At 42.0% G+C, this 21,575-nt stretch overlaps 1 long non-coding RNA gene across 2 annotated transcripts in view; it reads right to left on the bottom strand.

Annotated features, from left to right (window-relative positions):
• LOC150068991 (uncharacterized) overlaps positions 1-21,575 on the bottom strand; it is a 75,646-nt gene that overhangs the window by 21,647 nt on the left and 32,424 nt on the right. Inside the window, exons 2-3 of one of the 2 annotated variants that reach the window (XR_016535212.1) lie at positions 14,004-14,090; positions 9,603-10,441 (exon numbers count right to left, since the gene is read on the bottom strand). This is a non-coding gene — a long non-coding RNA (uncharacterized LOC150068991). Of the gene's footprint in view, positions 1-9,372; positions 10,442-14,003; positions 14,091-21,575 lie in introns of those variants that run through there. The other variant, XR_016535213.1, reaches the window with a different exon arrangement.

Below are 21,575 nucleotides of genomic sequence, written 5' to 3'. Positions count from 1 at the left end.
AACTACTCAGAAGTCTGAGATCTGAGGATCACAGTTCAAAGACAGTCTGGGTAGGAAAGTCAGTGAAACTCTTATCTCCAACTAATCACCATTGAGCTGGAAGTAGAGCTGTAAGTGAAGTGAGACAGTGTTAGCCTTTAGCAAAAATACCTAAGGGACAGTGTCCAGGCCTTGGGTACAAACATATTTGTTTTAATCCACAGTGATCTTTCATGGCAATTGATATTTCCAGAGTTACTATATTATGCTACAGAATATCTAGTTTTGTCTTAAAGATATAATCCTTTTAGGTGCCAGGAGTGTGTCCTTGTGGTAGAGTGCTTACCTAGCATACACAAAGCCCTGGGTCCAATTGCTCAATACAACATGCACAGAAAAAGCCAGATGTGGTGCCTGTGGCTCAAGTGGTAGAGATCTAGCCTTGAGAAAGCCCAAGGACAGTGACTAGGCCCTGAGTTCAAGCCCCAGGACTGGCAAAAAATGTAATAACTTTCTATATTGATGTGGTATGTAAGATAACACCTATGTATAAATGAAAAATAACAAGGGAGTTTGCAGTTCCACCTTTTTAAGTGTTATGTCTTGAACCTTCAAACTGTATAAAAAATATACAGTAAATCGATGTGAAGTATGGTAATTCTATGGCAAAATATTAGAACTTTTTTGTTGTTGTTGGTCATGGGGCTTGAACTATGGGCCTGGGCGCTGTCCTTGAGCTCTTCAGCTCAAGGCTACCACCCTACCCCTTGAGCCAAGGCACTCCACACTTCCAGGTTTCTAGTGGTTAGTTGGAAATACAAGTTTCACAGACTTTAGTGCCCAGACTGGCTTTGAACCACGATCCTTAGATCTCAGCCTCCTGAGTAGCTAGGATTACAGGCATGAGTCACTGCACCCAGCCTAGAACTCATTTTAGTCACACTCTTATTTGACAAATCTTGAATTTTGTCACTCCGAAATTAATAACACACAAGACATTTTTCTGCCTAAGAATTCATTCAAACAGCAACCACAGTTCTGTTTATTGATTAATTGAACATAAGAGGCTCATGACTTTTCTGTCTGGAAGGGTTGATGTCAAACCTCAGTCCTCAGATCCCAGCCTCCTGAGTGGCTAGAATTACGGGTATGAGCCACTGGCAATGTAGATGTGATTGCTTTCATTATTCTGATGTTATCCTTCGAACAAGTTACCTTTTTCCTGTCATTTAGAAATTATTATAGAATCTTAGTATATGTACACGTAGATAGGAAAAAATAGCCCAGACTACTCATTCTAATCGTGTGTTTCATTTGTATTGACTAGTATCAAATATAGTTTTACTCCTAAAGTCTCAAGAGACTTTCATTGTATCTGCTCCAAATTTGTACTACATTATGAGAGCAATTACAGGCAAAACATGTGAGTACCTACCCAGTGATGTGTCAAATGTCATCTTATGATGTATTAGACATCAGCTTGATCCTGAAATGGTTTGGTAATCAAAGAAACCCATGATGTACTCTCTTGCTATCTGGTTCTTCTGCTACCCTCTCCCCAGCTGCCACCTGTGGAATCATACTCAGAACGTGGGATAAGTGCTTTTAAAGTCCTCAATCAAACTTGCAGGTTTCAGAAGCTGGTTTGGCTTCCCTCCATGAGAGCAGCAGAAGTAAAAACTAGTGCTCTGATAATTTGTCCAATTTCAAGGTGAAATAAATATTGTGAGAAACAAGATTTCTGCTAAAAAAGAAACCCACAAAACAATAAAAGCCTATGCAATAATAATGACTTAATATGTCAAAGAGGCCCCTTCGACAAATCAGAATAGTTTGATTCTGAAACACACATGTCAGAGGAGAGCAAACACAATAAACGCATTTGACTCAGTTGAGTATTAAATGGCTAGAGTGGCAAAAATAGGGGTCATTTTCTTTTTATTTTTCTGCATAGAAGATTAGAGTGAATGCTCCTTTATCTGGAAGATACTGTTTTAATTCTGGCTACTACACAAAAGAAACTTTATCCTTGATGAGCCACAATTTGGGAATCCTGGCTAGCCTTTCATACCCAGTTCCCTTCTCCTAATTTTATTAGCAGTTCTGCACCTTTGAACACTTACAAGTTCTACTCTCTGCCCAAACATGATAGGATGATATGGCATTCAGGTCAGAATATTCTAGAAGCCAGGAGAGTGGTCTATACATTGGTATCTGGAGTGTGACATCAAGCGTTAAGTGTCTTGGTGTTGAAGTGAGTACAGCAGCTGGTACTGTCTGTACCTTCTTTCCTTTTTTTTTTTTTTTTTTTTTTTTTTTGCCAGTTGTGGAGACTGAACTCAGGGCCTGAGTCCTTGGGTTTTCTCAAGGCTAGAACTCTACCACTTAAGCCACACCACCACTTCTGGCTTTTATCTTTGTATGTAGTACTGAGTAATAGAACCTGGGTCTTCAGGTATGCTAGACAAGCACTCTTACCACTAGACCAAACTCCTGGCTCACCTTCTGCACTTTTTCTTCCAAACAGTCACAAAATTGGTGTATGGCTTCAAAGAATACAAGATTTAAATCCTCGCTCAGCTAGTTCATGCCTGAGTAAACCACTTAAACCCTCAGGGCCTCAATTTCCTTATCTACTAAGTGGACACATAATATTTGCCTTTTCAGATTACTGTGATACAAGTATCTGGCTCTTGGAAGTTCTGAATATACACCACAGGCCTTCCTTGTGTATACTGGGAGATAGGAGTAGAGGAGAGTAATTAGTGAATGCTTTGAGCTTCCACAATTAAAAATACCAAATGGATATACTAGGTGACTCCAGAAATTTTCATCCTTTGGGCACTGCTTTTGAAAGTTTTTTTTTTTAAAGTCATGATTGAAAATGTCAGCTGTTCAAACTTTTCCTGATAACATTTTTTTTGGGGGGGGAAGGGACTTAAACACAAAGCAATATACAAATACAGAGGGTTTTGCTTTTTAGGATAGATTCAAGTCACACCTTAGTTTGAATAAACTATGTTGAACTAACCCTGTGCATATAATTATGTATGATACCTATTTATCTTATAATTCAGCAATTACTAACTTAAAGATAGCATAAAACAAGTAGATGAAGTTGAACAAAGTCTATACAAAAATCACATTTTAATACCTTTAATTGTAACCAAACAAAACATAAAACTTCACTTAAAGCATTTCAATGATCCAAATACCTGACACTTATAAAGATCAGACTCATGCTTATTTACTCATTTCCAAAATAATTTTTTCCCTGAATGCCACTGCTAGGGCTTCAACTCAGCTTGGATGCTTTTCTGTGGTATTTTTTCACTCTACCATTTGAGCCACAGCTCAGCTTCCAGTCTCATGGAATTTTCTTGCCAGGGCTGGCATCCTCACACCTTAGCCTCCTGAAAGGCTAGGATTTGGGATATGAGCCACCAACAGCCAGCCTAGCATCATTTTTATAAACTTTATTCAATCAGTATGTACCCACATGCAAAAAAATTTCTGAAAATATTGTCATACACATGCTTTTCAGTGTACTTTTGAATTAAATGGGTTTTCCAGGTTAACTTCACTTTAGCTTGATTTCTTGTTGCCAGGAAGAACTTGTTCTAAATATTTCCTTGCTTTTTCTTTTGTTTTTGTTTTATTGTTTTGATGCCAGTTGTTTGAGGTACTACTCTTTTTACAAAGGTTGATTTTCAACTTTTGGGTGACTACGGGAGGGAAAAGCTGGGAGAGAGCAAAGAAAAGGGTGACATTGTCCAAAAAAGAAATGATTTATGAAACAGTACCCCATACATCTCTTTTATGATAAATTTTAAAATGCCAAAAAAAATAATAATAGCTGCATGCAGTGGCTCACGCCTGTAACCCTAGCTACTCAGAGGGCTGAGATCTGAGGATTGTGGTTCAAAGCCAGCCAGGGTACTAAAGTCCGTGAGACTATCATCTCCAATTAACCACTACAAAAAGTGGCACTGGTAGCCTTGAGTTAAAGAGTTTAGGGACAGTGCCCAGGCTCAGAGTTCAAGCCCCACAACCAACAACAACAAAAAAACCAAAGAATATGTCAAGTTTTACAAGTTTTGGGGCCTGGTGCTGGTGGCTCACACCTGTAAACCTAGCCACTCACAAGGCTGAGATCTGAGGATTGTGGTTCAAAGCCAGTCTGGGCACAAAAGTTCATGAGACTCGTATTCCCAATTAACTACCAGAAAACTAGGTGCTGTGGCTCAAGTGGTAGAGGGGTAGCCTTGAGCTGAAGAGCTCAGGGACAGACAGTACCCAGGCCCAGAGTTTAAGTCCTACAACAACTCCCCCCCCCAAAAAAAGTTTTTGGAAAACAGCTTATATATATATTCTGGAGGAGATAAGTCCAGACACGCAGAGGATAAAGGAGAGAGTGAAAGTTGGTGTGAAGGGTTCACTGAGAGTATACATTTAGATACTCAAGAAAAATGAGCTAGGCTGGGAGTTTGGCCTAATGCTGCTTGCCTAGCATGCACCAAGACCCAGCTTCAATTCCTTGGTACCACATACATAGAAAAAAAGCCAGAAATGGTGCCATGGCTCAAGTGGTAGAGCTCTAGCCTTGAGAAAGCCTAAGACAGTGCTCAGGCCTTGAATTCAACTGCCAGGACAAAAAATAAAAGTAAAAAAAGAAAGAAAAGAAAAATGAGCCAAAGTATTGAGCTCACGATAGCACAGCAAGCGTCACCCTTCCATTTGTCACTGTGTCGGTGAGTGTTTGTTCATTTGTTTATTTTTAGCTCAGTGCTATAGGAAATCCTCATATTCCCACATCTCATCTTAAAGATGCTTCTTATCGATTTCTTCTGAACTTCTCAGCACCTTAAAGGTCTCATTGCTATTCATCAAAAACTGCGAAGAAAAATCACCCCATTCACACTAAGACCCAAATGAGTGAATTCTTCAAAAGCTTTCTCTTACATGTGCAAGTTAGATCTAAGTTATCAACACCGGTGAAAGCATATACAAGGACATATGCAGAGATACACCAATACCCAAACTACAGTATGGTGAATAGAGGAGAGATTGTAGTGGTATCACTCATTTCAGCAACCAACTTGTAGTTTCACAAAATGAATACCAGGAAGCTGAATCATGAGTTGCCAGAGGTCAGGGGAAGGTCAAAGAAAGAGGCAGACAAGTGGAGAGAGAAAGAGTGGACAAATGCAGTAATCAGACCCAATGCACATATGTGAATATGGAATCAAGGGATGGGTGGGTTGGAACCCAAGCTAGGGAGAATGATGGAAGGGTGACACTGATCAAGACGCATTGTACTCATAAACTGACATGCTGAACGGAAGCGTCTTTGTACAGCTACTTAAAGTGAACACAAGGAGCTCACCGGAATTGTTTGTATTTTGTACAAACCAATGCCTCATAATTCCAAGACCTGAATTATCAGGAGGAGGACAGAAAGAGGCCCTTCAGAACATTTCCGGCAGCACTGAACACAAGGTAAGCAACCCTCTCCTCACCTCCACTTCCTTATCCCTTCCCTGCCCTGACAAGGGAAATGAAAGACACCACAAAGAGCTGTGGGTGGAGAGGAAGAACATATGCAAGGCATGCTTCCAGCTCCACCAGACCCAAAAGCTTCATAAGTCACCTCGCTACCTTCTGCAACTTTACCCAGGTGACTTCAAGCCTACTTCCAGCTGGAAAAAGATGGGACTCTCTGTTCCCAGCATCCTCTCTCAGGAAGTTCCAGAAAGACTTTTCAGGCCATATTCCTGCTTGCCACAGTTCATAAAGGACTTCTTGGTGAATACTGAAGGAAAACCTGTACCTACCCCCTCCCCCCGCCTGAATGCCCCCGACCACCTCCAAACACCACTCCTCTTTAAGGAGAAAGCATGGCTCTGGGAAAATTTTAACTCCTTTTTCATATGTATTGCTGCTCAGTTGTGTGATTTCTTATACTGTTGCACTGCTTTTCGGTTTTATCCATAAAACGAAGCTCTGCACTTCTGAGAGGTTGATCCTGCTCGCTTTTGCTCAACGATCTACAATATTTTCCCAACTGTGTTTGGCCTATAACAATGGCTGTCAACTCAGCAAGCCTTCTCTCTCTGTTCCTCACTTTCTGCCACCAGAAGTTCAATTTTGTTCCAGTATCTTCTACCAAGACATAGACGTAAAGAGTTGGCGTATCCCTCTAGGGGGAGAATCAAAATGAGCCTGACCCAACATGGTGGTTGCATTCCCCTTGCCAGTGATTGGTTTAGGATTGGGCTTGATCTGAAACAGGCCACTGAGGCAGAAGGATGAGTCTGCTGTGAAATTCCATAGGGAAGAGTTTCCTCACTTACAAAAAGGAGACCGAAACAGGCACGTCTCTTATAGTCTTTGGTTGTTGTATGATGAGAAGAGAGAAATCTGAGAATAAACTAGCGCACCAAGAATGGAGGCACAGAAAAACGGACTGAGCCCAAGTCCTTAATGACAGAATTAAGCCTTCGGTCATCTAGGAATGAATCTGCCTCTGAGCATGTTATATATGCTCATAAACTTTCCTAAGGCAGTTGAATTGTGCGATTCTGTTCCCTGCAGCTGCATGCATGCTAATATATATTTGTAAGGTAAAACTAACACATTGGGTTTGGTATACAAAGTCTGTGCTCTGGCTCTCTCACCTTCCCATCACTGCCCACCCTCAGCTCTAGTCACCACAGTACTTGTTAATAAAGCATCTCCTCTCTGGTAGAAGTTTCCTTTCTCAGAGAGACCCTACTGTATAATATGTCCCACGCATGTGCGCACTGGGTTGTAGACATATGCATGCCTGTCAGCCGCACTAGACTGTGAACTTCTTGGGGGCAGGGGCTCAAGGACCTGTTTCTCTTGTATGACTGTTCCTTGCCCATAGACTGGATTTGTGAGTACACACCCTGACAGAGTAATGGTTATGTCATCAAAAGAAATAAATGATAAACAAGAACTGTTTGGGCTCTACTGTATGAAGCAAGGTAGGAATCTTTTCCTATGCTTTTGCTCCAATGGAGAGAAAAGCTAAGGTAGCATGGGAGTCTTGGCTGATCCATCTCAAGAGCATTACTGCAGGCTTATTCTTGAACATGACTGAAGCTCTCAAAAGGAAATAGGAAATAAAGCTTCAGCCTGTATATCCAAACTCTGGATCAGTTCACTTTGTGCTTTCCTCTGTGTTCTGACTGACATAGCCAGAATCAGGTGTCTTCTTCTACACCATACCCCCTCGGATGCCCTTTGCTGCCACACACATACATACACACACACACACACACACACACACACACACACACACGTGCAAAAAAATTGATTTGGCTTCTCTCTGCAAGGAAATGTAGCTATTTCTTGTGACTCTGATGAGTCACAGTTTAAAAGTCTACATCGTTCTGGATACGAAACAAAAGACTGCCCCGTGATGCAACTGGTGAGGAGAACCAATACTCTCAACGATTCCTCATCGAGGCCCAAAGCACACTTTCAGAAATGTATGTCACCATTCTTCTGACAGGGGTGAACAATTACACTGGGGCCAAGATGACTCATTTAAATAGCATAACTCAATTATCCTAATCATTTTGCAATATAATCAAATTCCTGCACAGACAAAAATTGTGACAAAGAGGGGCAGCGGGGATGTAGAGAGATTACTTTGCCTAGACCAGCAGGTATGAGAGTTGGAGAAGTCAAGAGGACAGCCACCAAAACAAATAGCCTTGATTGAGCTCCAAAAGCAAGTGGGAGAATGGCTCTCTATGTGCTCATCACCTGCCCAAAAGACACATGAATGCTAGAGACCTAGCATTCTGTCATCAAAATGTGCCGAGCGCCTCTCGTGCACCGGCCCAACAAGCTGGGATGCTTCCCTTTGAAAAGAGTCTTTACAGTACTTTCCCCAAACTCATAAAACCAGGCGAGAGAGGGAAGGAAAAAAAGTCACTTCCAAGGAGACAATGCACTTTGTCTGAGAACATCAAGCCAAGGCCTCACAGACCCAACGTTCAAAATAATCAGGAGTATGTACCCTGGGCCTCTGACAGGAGGCTCAGAAGCAAGGAAATGTGTCCAAAGCTAAGCAGCTAGGAGAAGTTTAGGCTAAGAGTGCTGGCAGCCTCGCTGGGGTCACCAGGGGCTTGGGCTTTTACATGCAAGCTGTCTTATCCCTTTTCTCTCAATTTGTACTCTGGGTGTGTTCCTAACATTTCATCTATGTCTTTGAGTTAAAGCAGAAGCACCGCCTCGTTGACAAAACTTTTTCCCTCATGTTTTGTTGTAGCTTCCTCCGCATGCCATGTGTGTCCACCCTGTATTGTGGAAATGTGCATGCCTGTCAGCCGCATTAGACTGTGAGTTTCTTGAGGGAAGGGGCCACAAGGGCCTGGTTCTCTTACATCACCAGCCTTTGCTCAGATCCATGGGTTCACAGCAAGATCTGCCTAATGGATGGAACCCCTACCTTATCTGTCACTTCACATGCTTTACTTGTCACCTCCTCTGACCTTCCTCTCTGTCTGGTCCTATCATGATTCTGTTAAGCCTCTTCACATACCTTCAGGTGAGCTGAGTTGCTCGGTTCTCTAAACCTCTTGATCTCGATAGGCTGTGTCTCATCTTTCAAAATGCCTAGACCCTGCTCCAGGAAGCTCATAACCCTGAAACCTTATGGCTCAAAGCCACAATAGAAACACCAAGTCAAGCAGATTCTTTGGTGGACAGAGGAGCCCTTGCTAGGGTCCTGAGTCACCTCAGCAAGTGCCCAAGGACCAAAGGCCTGAAACCAGTTCTACATCTGGCCACAACCCTCATTTCTTCCAAATCCAATATCCCCCCTGACACACAGACTTCATTGTCTTCCTCCAGGACCCCAATTTTGTTTCATCTCTGTGATTCTCCATTTTCTAAAGATTATTCCATTCTTTCCCTACCCCGTGGCCAATTGTCTCAGAAGACAAGCTTTGACTTTGGGTAGAAATGGTCCTGAGTCTCAGCTAGAGCAGCTAGATGGCTCACTGGGAGACTGAGGGAGTGAGGATATTTCGGTGTGACCCATGAAGCCACAGCACCAATGGCTGATCATAAGTCTTGGGATCGCCCATCACACTACCCATTTCCAAGCTTCATATCTACTAGCCTAAGGGCCCTCCATCCTCTCTCCTCCCACCCCCCTCCCTTTCCTGTCCCTCATCCTTCAACAAGAGTAACAAGCTCTCCACGCCTCTGGGATAGTACAAACGTCATGGAAGAGGTAGCATTTGACAGAGACCTGGAAAACTAACAGGATTTGGTTCTGTAGATCTGGCAGAAAAAAGGACACGTCAACAGGTGAAAGAGGTAGAAAATAGAAAAATGAATATGGGTCAAAAATAAAAATACCTGCTTTTTTATCTTCATGGGGGGAAGGACTGTCAGTGCTCCAGCAGTTATACAATGAGGGGCCCATGACCAAGAGATGTTAAGAGACCAAAATAGAGTTGGAGATGATTGCACAGGGTTTGGGAAACCATAGGTTGTGTGTGTGTATAGCTGTGTGTATGCAGAACACATCAGCATGGGAAGACACCAGATCATAAACTGTGCCTAAGGAAAATGCACACCTCACCCGTTTGGAAGCTCTGGGCTCCAAATTCTGCAGCTAATGAGGTGAATGATCTTGTACTTTGGTTGACTCATCTGTAAAAGGAGACATTTGACCTTCATGTAAAGTCATCCAAATTCAAGCATCAACATCACGTACATTTTTGATGTCTTCATATCCTTCTTTTGTGAAATGGAGAAAAGATCGCAATCTTTTCCTTTCTGGGCCAACACCCATATCGGGCATAAAGTGGGGATTTAAAAGAACGCTTTATGGCCAAGGACTCTTTATGGCCAAAAGACTTCTATAGGCTCTCCTACTGTAGAAATAGCTATTCATCAATAAAGATCTGCAAGGCTGGGCGCTGGTGGCTCACGCCTGTAATCCTACCTACTCAGAGGGCTGAGATCTGAGGATCACAGACAAAGCCACGCCAGGCAGAAAAGTCTGTGGTGCTCTTACTGCCATTACATTAAAAAAAAATAACAACAAAAGCTGGAAGTGAAGCTGTGGCTCATGTGGTAGAGTGCTACCTTGAGCCAAAAAGCTCAGACATTGCATAAGCCCTGAGTTCAAGCACCAAAAAATCAAGTTCTGGAACTCATTCTGAGTTAGTCTGAGACAGAGTACAAAAATCCCTTTCTGGTGAAATTTTCTATAAAGTGCTGTGACTTGACAATGAACCTTTCCACATGTTCATTGTCTTCAGAAGACATTGATGCGCCATTAGGAAGATTGCTGTGTAACTAAGTCTTCAAGGTAATGACATGCAAATCAGCCTGACCAGTCTCCATGTGAAGCGACTGTCACAGAGGGATGCAGCAGCCACCTGCTTTCCTGTGAGACTCACGGAAGACTCTAGAAAACAAACAGACAACAAATCCATAAACTAGTGTTGGTCGTCATCAACAAGAGCTCAAATGTTTCCCGATTTTGTTTAGGACAGATTACTTTGGTTCCCCTTCCAAAATCTAATAGTTAAAAATGTAGACAATTCTCATGGCACTGGCTAATGAGGTCCTGCTTCATGTCATATCAGAAGTTCCAGAAGTTTCTAGTTCTATTCCACCCTTCCCACCTTGCTCTTAGATACCACTAAGAAAACCTTTGTCAGGAGGCTAAGTAAAATGAACTCCAGGATGTGGAAACGAGAGGTTTATCTTTGTGATTGTTGTTCTTAATGTAGTAGGTGAAGCTATTTCTTTTTTCTTCTTTTCCCCTTAAGGTATATCTCATGTTGTTACTCTGACTTTGCTACTTGTTCTTTTATATATACATTTATTTGTGTATTTGAAAATGGGAAGGTAAGGGAAAAACGAGAAGAGTGGGAGGGAGGGAAAGTGGGAGAAAAACATGGGAAGGGATAACAATGTTCAAGAAGTAATGTACCTACTACCTGACGAATGTAACTGTAACCCCCTGTACATCACCCCAACAATAAATTTAGAAAATGAGAGAAAACATTTGTCACATTGCAGTTGGGCTTTTGACAATGTAACCACAACTCTGTTTCAGCTTCATGTTCCAGTATAGCCACCACCTACTATGTACTCAACCCCCCCCCCAACCCAAGCCAGACTAGCATCAATGCCGTGTTCTTGCCATTCTCCAACTGTTCCTTAAATACTGAAGAAAAAAATAAAAACACCATAAGTAAATGGATGCATGGCCATTCATATCCCATAGAAATCTTCCCCCTACTCTCAATTTTGAGACTTTTACCCCCATGCAATTCTGATTACTTCCTGCCGCTGTGACTTTACAAACTTTCAAAAACTCAATGTATGTTACAGGAACTGTCCTCACTTTTATTTGTGTGTATGCCAGTCCTGAGCCTTGAGCTCAGTGGCTGAGGTGCTGTCCCTGAGTTTTAGCTGCTCAAGGCTAGTGCTTTACCACTTGACCCATAGGTGGGTTTCTGGTTTGTTCTGGGCAATTAATTGGAGGTAAGAGTCTCATGTCATTTCCTGCCTGGGCTGGTTTCAAACCAAGATCCTCAGATCTCAGCCTCCTGAGTAGCTAGAATCCCAGGCACCACCAGTTCCCACTTGTAGATTCCAGCAGATCATCTGGCTGGCTGGCTGGGCTCTGTCCTTGGCTCTGCCCTCTGCTTTGTGCATTCATCTTCTCATCACTGCTGAGCCTACCTGTCTCCTCCCTGTTGTCTATCAGAAGACCCATTTTCTAGTGGGAACAGTGAGGTCCAGGAAGGAGATTCTTACCATCAAAATCATCATCCACTGATACATCCATCCATGTACACGTATGCACATGTGCGTGGGGGGGGGGAAGGTGGATAGGTCAGTTAAATGCTTGCCTTTAGAAAGAAGGCAAAGTTTCTAAGAAATATGGAGACTTTCTAATCTCAAAGTGTCTATATCTTTACTATGGGCATGACGCTCTGTGTGTGTGTGTGTGTGTGTGTGTGTGTGTGTGTGTGTGTGTGTGTTGTGGTTTTTAGGTGGAAGCATACATGAGATGATAGGTGGAAATGTGAAACGTAGGGACAGGATTTTGTGTCCCACTGTAAAAGTTTTCCTGCCTTCTACTTCCAGAGACTAGATTAAACTGAGCTCAGGGAGTTGTCTTTCCCCAGAGAGAGGCCAGAACAGGGCTTACTCCCCCACAAGGAGGCCGGGCAATTCCCAGCAAGGAACCAGGTTGTTGTGTTCAAGTCCTGGCTCCACGTGTATGATTTCCAGCAGGTCTCTTTGCCTCCCTTTTCACATGGAGACTGGGCTTCCAGCATGGTGTAATGATTCCACACACTGCTGTGCTTGGAACATCCTTCGGTGCATGGTGTGAAAAGGGCACAGCGGAGGCATCGGCTAGGAACACCAACAAAAAGGTGAGCAGCCAGGTCAAATCTCCCTAGCACACCATCTTGCCACTATTGGTTCAGGTCTGTCTTCACATTTGGGGTACTACTTCACTAAGGAAGTCCTCTGCAGACCAATTCAAATGTTGTTTGTCTCTTGCACAAGTCATGGGTACCACAAAGCATGCCAAGAGAGGAGTCTCCTAGTCTAAATACTCATCCTGTTTGTGAAAACGGCATCACTTCCGGCTCTTTCTGTGTATGTGGTACCGAGGAATCAAACCCAGAGCTTCATGCATGCCACGCAAGCACTGTACTACTAGGCTGTGCTTCTGGTCTCAGTTGTGTTTTTGTTTGTTTTTTCTAAATGCTACCATCTTGTTCTCCTCATCACCTTCCTCCGGGGCCCATAAGATTACAAATGTTCTTTAGAGTTCACATACAGGGTTCAACTTTTGTTCTTTACTACTCTTCTGAATCTCTAAGTAGGGACATATCCTCCTGCCTCTACCTTGCTTCCCTTCCAGAAGTAATCAGTAGACATGTGTACCATTTTCTTAGTTGAAATACTCTATGAACCCTCAAAATTTCAGCCAAGGCATCTGGGGCTTCCACAGAGAAACTCACCCTGAATGTTAAGATTCTGAAAGATGAGTCTTTTTTTATATAGTCCTAAATTTCAGTGAATTGCCTGGCTTAGAGTAGGAGTACAACCTATTTCTTTTGAGCCAGACTCCTGTTCCCATCCAATACAGCTGCAATTTCCCCAAGATCTCTTCAGGAAGCAGTCAGATATAACTTAATATAGTCTCCATATTAAGTGAGTGGAGTGGGGGTAGAAGGTAGGCTTTATCTCCAAAAGAAGGCTTTTTCTTTTTTTAAACTAAATCAGCCTATAGATATTTGAATCAGGTCTTGCTGTCCTAGATCTACTTGACTCATTAGAAGCTTAGCCCTTTGTTCTTTATTAAAACTGCATAGGAATAACCTTGGCATGTGATTGCTACTATTAATAATGTGTACGCCTTATCACATTCCATATTGTATTATACAGATAGAGTGCCAACCCCAGGGAAAGCTGATAGGACGACACTACCTAACAGTTGATAAGAGAGAGACTTCCTTCTGATCCAGTCCCACTGGGCATGTGGAGAAACCAAGCCCAACTCTGTTTGCTCCTCCCACCCTCCCTTCCTCTGCCCTTCCCCCCTCTCCCCACCACTAATATACAAAACACTCTGCCAAGCACTGTGCAGCCTTCCTATGGAACTGGCTTCCATTGGCACCTCAGCCAGGAGTTAGCCTTCAAAACAATCAGCACATCTTTCAAACCACAGAGACATGATCCACCCCACACAGTGCTGACTTTTCAAAAGGCCATCTGCCCACACTTTACTTCAGTTTAGTCTTCACCAAGCATCTCTGTAAACAGGCCACCATTTTGTCCTGTGTGCTTATCTTCATTCAGTGTCAACTACAAAACAGCCACTGTCCCAGAGCTTGTCCAAGGGACTCGCCTCTCGGTTCCAGCTCTGCTCCTCTAACAGTAGCATTTCACGAATCTGAATTGCACACCATCCACAGTTCATTCAACCAACATACCTTGGCTGTACACATCCTCCCAAAGTGGTGACACTGTCAGAACCAGCAGTCCATGGAAGGAGCCAGGGGAAAATCTTCTGGAGCATTCTTTTACAAAAAAATAAAAAATAAAAATAAATGGAGGGCTGAATTCAAGAAAAACCAAACTTTCTAAAACAGTCTTTTTGTTCTTTCTTGGAAACCTTTCCCAGTGACCCAAACTGGGAAAGTTTTTTACCCACATGTAAATTGCAGACATATGCAAACATACACAGACACACACACACACAGACACACACACACACACACACACACACACACACACACACACACACACAGAGTGGAGAGTTCCTAGGAAGTGAATGATGGCATCGTGGATGTCCAAGTTCGGTAACACTTCTTTTTGTTTTCTAGGTTTATTATTATTATTAAAGAATTTATTCACATTGATATTTACATATTTCAAATGATACATTTAACAAACAAGTATTCAAGAAGAGAATCTCTATATACAATCACTGGCACTTAGATTTTAGAACATAATTAAAATTTGGCTGAGAGTTTGTATGTCATAGATACACATTAATCTATGTAATAAAACATGTCTATAGAGTCATGAATTTATTTTTCCAGTCCTGGGCTTGGACTCAGGGCTTGAGCACTGTCCTTGGACTTTCTCAAGGCTAGCACTTGAGCCTCAGCACCACTTCTGGCTTTTTGCTATGTATATGGGGTACCGAGGAATCGAACCTGGGTCTTCATACATGCTAGGCAAGCACTCTACCACTAGGCCAAACTCCTGGCCCCAGAGTCATAAATTTTTATGTCTATGTAGTTGTGTTTATATTTCCAGTACCATGTCCACAGCATTGGGAATGCAAATATTGAGTCCTCGCTCTTGTACTGTTTGGATCTAACAGCCACATATTAAGGATACCATGCGCTTTTTGTTCCTTTGGTCTTGACTTGTCTCACTCAACATGATTCACTCTAGACTTATCCACTTCCCTGTGAATGCCATTATTTCATCTTGTCTGTTGGCTATGTAGAATTCCATTGTCTATATATACCACATTTTTTGGTATCCATTCATCTGCAGTAGGGCATCTGGGTTGTTTCCATCGCCTGGCTATTGTGAATAGTGCAGAGATGAACATAGCTGAGCAGGTGTCCTTATCATATCTTGGGTTATGATGTTCAGGGTTATGATGTTCCAGAAGTGGAATGGCAGGATTGTAGGGAAGGTCAGTTTTCAGTTCTTTAAGAAACCTCCACACTGCTTTCCAGAGTGGCTAAACTTACAATCCTACCAGCAGTGGAGTAGGGTTCCTTTTTCTCCACAACCCCACCAGCATCTGTCATTGTCTGAGTTCAAAATCTTGGCCATTCTGATTGGGCTAAGGTGGTTTCTTAGGCTTGTTTTTATTTGCATTTCCTTTATAACCATGGATGATGAACATTTTCTCATATTTTCTGCCATTTTAACCTCTTCTTTTGATAAGTCTCTCTTTAGTTCCCTTGCCCACTTAGTGATTGGTTTGTTGGGTTTGTGGGGGATTCATTTCTTGAGTTCCCTGTAGTTACTGGATATTAAGCATTTATCTGATGTATTATTGGTAAATATCTTTTCCCAGTTGGTTGGCTGTCTTTCTGCTTTAGTAGTGATGCTTTTATCTGTGCAGAAGCTTTTTTATTTTTAGACAGTCCCATTTATCAAGTCTCTCTCCAATCTGTTGTGACCCTGGGATTCTGTTCAGGAATCTTTTGCCTGTGCCTATGAGTTCCAGTGTCTCTCCAACTCTATTGTGTAGCAGTTTCATGGTTTCTGGTCTGACATTGAGGTCTTTGATCCACTTTGTGTTCATGCTTGTGCATGGTGAAAGGCTAGGGTCAATTTTTAGTTTTCTGCTTGTGGTTGCCCAGTTTTGCCTGCACCAATAATTGAATAGACTATGTTTGTTCCACTGTGTATCTTTGGCTCTTTTGTCAAATACAAGTTGACTGTGGGTATTTGGTTTTATTTCTGGATCTTCTATTCTGTTCCATTGATCTTCTGGTCTATTTTTGTGCCAATACCATGCTGTTTTTGTTATTATGGCTCTATAGTAGAGTTTGAAGTTTACCAACTACATTGTTCTTTTTGCCTAGAATTGTTTTGGCTATTCTATGTCTTTTCTTGTTCCATATGAACCTTTGGATTTTATCTTCTATTTCAGTAAAGAATGTCTTTGGGATTTTGATGGGTATTGCATTGAATTTGTACATCAATTTTGACAATATGGCCATTTTCACTATATTAGTTCTCCCTACCCATGAGCAGGGGATGTCTTTCCATTTCCTAGTGTCATCTTTAATTTCTTTCATTAGGCTTTTATAGTTTTCATTGCATAATTCCTTTACATCTTTGGTTAATTCCTAAGTATTTTATTCTTCTGGTGGCTATTGCAAATGGGATCATTTTCTTGATTTCGCCTTCTGTTTGTGTATTGTTGACATACAAAAAGGCTACTGACTTTTACAGGTTAATTTTGTATCCTGCCACTTTGCTAAAGTGGTTTATTAATTCTAGGAGTTTGGGAGTGGAGCTTATTGGGTCACTCAGGTAGAGGATCATGTCATCTGTGAATAGGGATAGTTTAATTTCTTCTTTCCCTTTGTGGATCCCTTTGATATCCTTCTCTTGCCTTATTGCTCTGGCTAAGGGTTCCAGCACTATATTCGGTACCACTTCTTAACTATCCATCATCAGGCCTTATCTTGCCAGAAAACAGATGAAAAGGTGTAAGAGAAGGCGTGATCATCGAGATGGGAATGGCTTTTATTAAAAGAGTGTTTTCCCAGACCTTAACTAAACCTCCTCCACTTTTGTCCGTCAGGGCCGACAATTGAGAGCAATATTAGAACAGGTAATTGCACGGATCACTCAACAGCTTTTGTCCCAATGGCTGCCAAGAATTACAGTAAAACAGGCACAGGAAAACGGCATACTGGATTAAAGGCAAAAAAAAAAAAAAAAAAAAAAGAAGAAGCTTTCTCCAGTTTCTTCCCACTCACCAGCTGTTATGTTGGGCTATAGAGATAGAAGCAGCAATAATATCTGGGGGAAATCTAGCTTACCTGAGTCTGGGATGTTGAGTTGCCTCTCTCTCTCTCTCTCTCTCTCTCTCTCTCTCTCTCTCTCTCTCTCTCTCTCTCTCTCTCTCTGTCTCCCCCTCTCTCTCTCTGTTTCTATTTCTCTCTCTCTTGCTCGCTTGCTTTCTTGCTCTCTCACTTTCTCTCCTTTCTGTTTCCCCCCACCTTAAAAATGATTAATCTTTGACTTTAAAGAGAAACTTTTCAAAAAGCATTCTGTCTCACCATAGCAACTAAGCTATTAACTCTACATGAATATTTTCCTCCCATTTAAAGTATATGAACATATCTAAAGTTCAAACTTCTGTTGTCATATTTCTTTTTTCAGACTAACTATAAACCAACCAACTCAAAGCCTTTGATGTCACTTAGTTACAAGTCTCTGCAGTTGCTTAAGTAAACAGTTTGCAGGACAGACACATTTTATGAACATTTGTTGTAAATCACACCGTGCAGAACACTGGTGAACAGTAAGACTACGGATTAGAAATCCACCAGAGGTACGAGGTCACAGGATTAAGAAGAAGGAAGAGAGAAACTCACCCAGGGCTTTGTACCTGAAACAAATTCTCCAAAGGCAAGTGTGACTATCACCAGATGATCCAGAAACCATGTCCCTGTATCAAAACACAGCTTCTTAAAAATGTCACCAGATGGGACCGGGAGTTTGGTCTAGTGGTAGAGTGCTTGCCTAGCATGCACAAAGACCCAGGTTCGATTCCTCAGTCCCACGTACATAGAAAAAAGCCAGAAGTGGTGCTGTGGCTCAAGTGGTAGAGCTCTGACTTTGAGAAAGTCCAAGGACAATATTCATGCCCTGAGCTGAAGCCCAGGACTGGCAAAAAAAAAAAAAAATGTCACCAGAGAATTTGGACATGAAGAGGCTAAGAGGAGCCTTCACAGGATGAGGGCAAATGGACATGGAAGTGAAACCCACGCTCCAGAAAGAACAGAGGCCAACACAAAGGGGGTGGAGGCCATCAGAAGACAGTAAGCCCACTTCCTGGGGAGCTGAATATCAAGGCACACCTCCAGCCCCTTTGTTTGTGTCTTGTTGCTGAGACAGAGTCTCAACAACTTTGCCTTTTCAGTAGCTGGAGTGACATGGTCTGCCTTAAACTAAAATGATTTCTGAGAGCCTTAGTGAAACAAACTGCTGATGTGAGTTTGGCAGACTCTACCGTGACTCGGAAATTGGTCAAAGACACGAAGAGGGAGAGACCACAGGAGCCAGGCCCAACTTAATAATGCAAAGACTAACAGTTTCACAGATCAAGAAATTAAGGTTAGAGAGTTTAGGAAACTCAGTTCATGTGGCCAGTGTATAATACAGGAAAGACTCCATGTCAGATTTGTCTCCCCCAAATCCTTACTCATGGCACTGAAACCATCTCTTTGGGACTGATGCATGGTTTGCTGGGGATATAGGAAGCTGTAGAAAAACCCCAGTTCCTCCCTGGGGTATCAAACTTATACAAATGTAGGACACTTGTAAAGGTGATAGGGATATAAGCAAAGTATTTTAAAACATCTTTTTTCACATTAAATCTGAAAGCTAGAGTAGTAAAAAGGTAACTAGAAAAGTTACCTATACAGTTTTTGTTTATTTCTTTGGAGTGCTGCCCTTGGGGCTTGAACTGAGAGCCTGGACACTGTCCCTAAGCTTTTTTGATCAAGGACAAAGCTGTAAGACTTGAGCTACATCTCCACTTCCTGCTTTTTGTTGGTAGAATTAGAGATCTGAATCTTAAGAACTTTCTTGCCTGACTGGCTTTGAACTATGATCCTCCTTTTTCAGACTCCTGAGGAGGTAAGGATTATAGGCATGAGCCACCAGCACCCAGCCATTTATACATTTTTAAAAAGTTGTTATTAGTACCAGGCACAGTGGGCTCACACCTATAATCCTAACTATTCAGAAGGCTGAGATCTGAGGATCAAGATTCAAAAGCCAGTATGGGCACAAAAGAACCTGAGACTCTTATCTCCAATTAACCCCTAGAAAATGGGAAGTTGCTCAAGGGTAGAGCGTCCCAGGCCCAGAATTCAAGTCCCATGACCCCCAAAGGGGGTCTCTCTGTAAAATGCAAAACTTGTCTCCATTGGCAGAATACCAATCCTTAGTGTTAGCAAACTGTTTTACATTTGCCAATCTGAAAGGTAAAAAAAATGGAATCTTGTGGGCTGGGAGTTTGGCCTAGTGGTAGAGTGCTTGTCTAGCATGCACAAAGACCCAGGTTCGATTCCTCGGTACCACATGTATAGAAAAAAGCTACAGTGGTGCTATGGCTCAAGTGGTAGAGCTCTAGCCTGGGGAAAATCCAAGGACAGTGCTCAGGCCATGAGCTCAAGCCCAGGACTGGCACACACACAAAAAAATGGAATCTTGCTGTTGTAATTTGCATTTCTCCTCTTATAAGGATGTGAAGAAATTTCAGTGACTTGTTTTCTTTGGAGGAATACTAAGTTTCTCCAGACTGGACCATTTTCCTTCCCTTGTAATTTTCCCCAGAGAACTTAGGCCCCCACCACAGCAGCACATGTACCACTCCCAGTTCTCCCAGCCTAGTACTGAGCCTCTGACACCTACACCCCTGAGCTCAGCTGCCTGGCCTAGCCACCTTCCATGGCCTGATTCTTTCCCAGAAGTGCTCATGGAGCTGTTTCCTCTCTAGGCTCCCTGAGAATGTGAGGACAGGAACCAGAGCAGGCCTGTGTGGTCAATACCAAATCCCAGCTCTGAATTCAACAGCACAACCTTTTTTCCCATATTATGTACAATGGCTAAATAATAACACTAATAATATGCACCAAACACAATGTGCCAAATGCTAATCAAAGTTTTATGTATGTGTGTTATATATAGTGTATATATATATATATATATATATAATATGTGCAAATATATACATATGGACATAATACATATACAAAATATATACACTGAGAATGTCTGGTAAATGTATCACTGCAGTCATCAGCCCATTTTAGGGCTCAAATGACAGAATACAAAGTTGTATAGGACACTGCACAAGAAGAAGCCAGGATTCACAACCACACTATAGAGACCATCTGTCAACTCCTCCCTAGGCTTGACACGCTGTGAACTTCAGCACATGCTCCAGCCACCATGCAGGTCAAAGCATGTGCATATACACAAACCTCAAAACACATTTCACTTGTGTTCTAATATATGATGAGGGGATGTTACAATACATGATGGGGGCGTGGCTCAGTTGATAGAACACTAGCAATGAGTTAAAGTGTCAGTATCAAGTTTGAGTCCCTGTCTTGTATCAGAAGGAAAGAAAGAAAGAAAGAAAGAAAGAAAGAAAGAAAGAAAGAAAGAAAGAAAGGAAGGAAGGAAGAAAGAAAGGAAGAAAGAAGGAAAGAAAGGAAGAGCAAGGAAAGGAAAGAGAGGAAAAAAAGACTGTTGTCCTAGTATCTGGATGACATATGAAGTCCTATGGAACTTGTATAAACCATAATATTGCTAATTGAAAACATTTGGGGCCTTAGCTTGCTTTCTTTTAACCAAAACAAAGGAATTCTCTTTAAATATGAGGAACTACCCATTCAGGCCCCCCCCCCAAAAAAAAAAATCAAGGAAAAAGCCCTTTGGGAAAGCTGGCAACAGGGCTGACACATGGTGTCACCATCCTATTTGGAACCAATGCATTTCTGTTTTTATGCTTTCTAGTCAGAAGCCAGTGGTCTATGCTTGTAATCCTACCTACCCAAAAGGCTGAGATCTAAGGATTGTGGTTCAAAACCAGCCTGGGAAGAAAAATCCCAAGAGACTCTTATCTCCAATTAACTGTCCAAAAAGAGAAGTGGCTCAAGTCAAAAAGCCAGTCAAAAAGCCAAGAGAAAGCATGAGACCCTGAGATTAAGCCTCAGTCCCAGCAGAGTTTGTGTGTGTGTGTTTAAAGTACTTCACCCAAGCATTCAATATGTGTATCATTCCATTTTCTGAGCCCCAGTGGTGCAGTAGAAACAAAATGACCAAGAAACAGCTTCTAAAATAAGGAGCTTATGGTCTTTTAAGATAAGAGTTAAAACAGACACCACAATAATATGTCAAAGCAAGTTACAAGGCTGCACAATGGCTAGCTGCAAAGAAGCAAACACAAATGTCTTTGAGCCTGAAGCTTGGCCCTCAGAGTTTGACGACCCATGGAAATCAAGAGAAAGGTGTGTGACCTGGAAAATGGTGACGACTATGTACATGGAGATAAATAGGAGAGTGATTTGACTAGATGCCGCTTTAGGGAGAAGTCTCTGATGACAAAGACAGAAAAAGGAACTAACATTTTTAAGTGGATAATATTCTTGTAATATCCCTTTTTAGAGGCGTTTTATCCCATCTTTCTCTGTGGTTTCTGGCATAGCAAAACTGCTTAGGAAGGAAATAATTTATAATATGGTACAAATGGCTGATAAGACTTAATCAGCTATGTT

Source organism: Megascapheus bottae, chromosome 1 (genome assembly GCF_031878675.1).
Source record: "Megascapheus bottae isolate mThoBot1 chromosome 1, mThoBot2.hap1, whole genome shotgun sequence".
Taxonomy (NCBI): Eukaryota; Metazoa; Chordata; class Mammalia; order Rodentia; family Geomyidae; genus Megascapheus; species Megascapheus bottae.
Note: the sequence above shows the minus strand (reverse complement) of the source record. Positions and strands in the feature narration are given on the sequence as shown.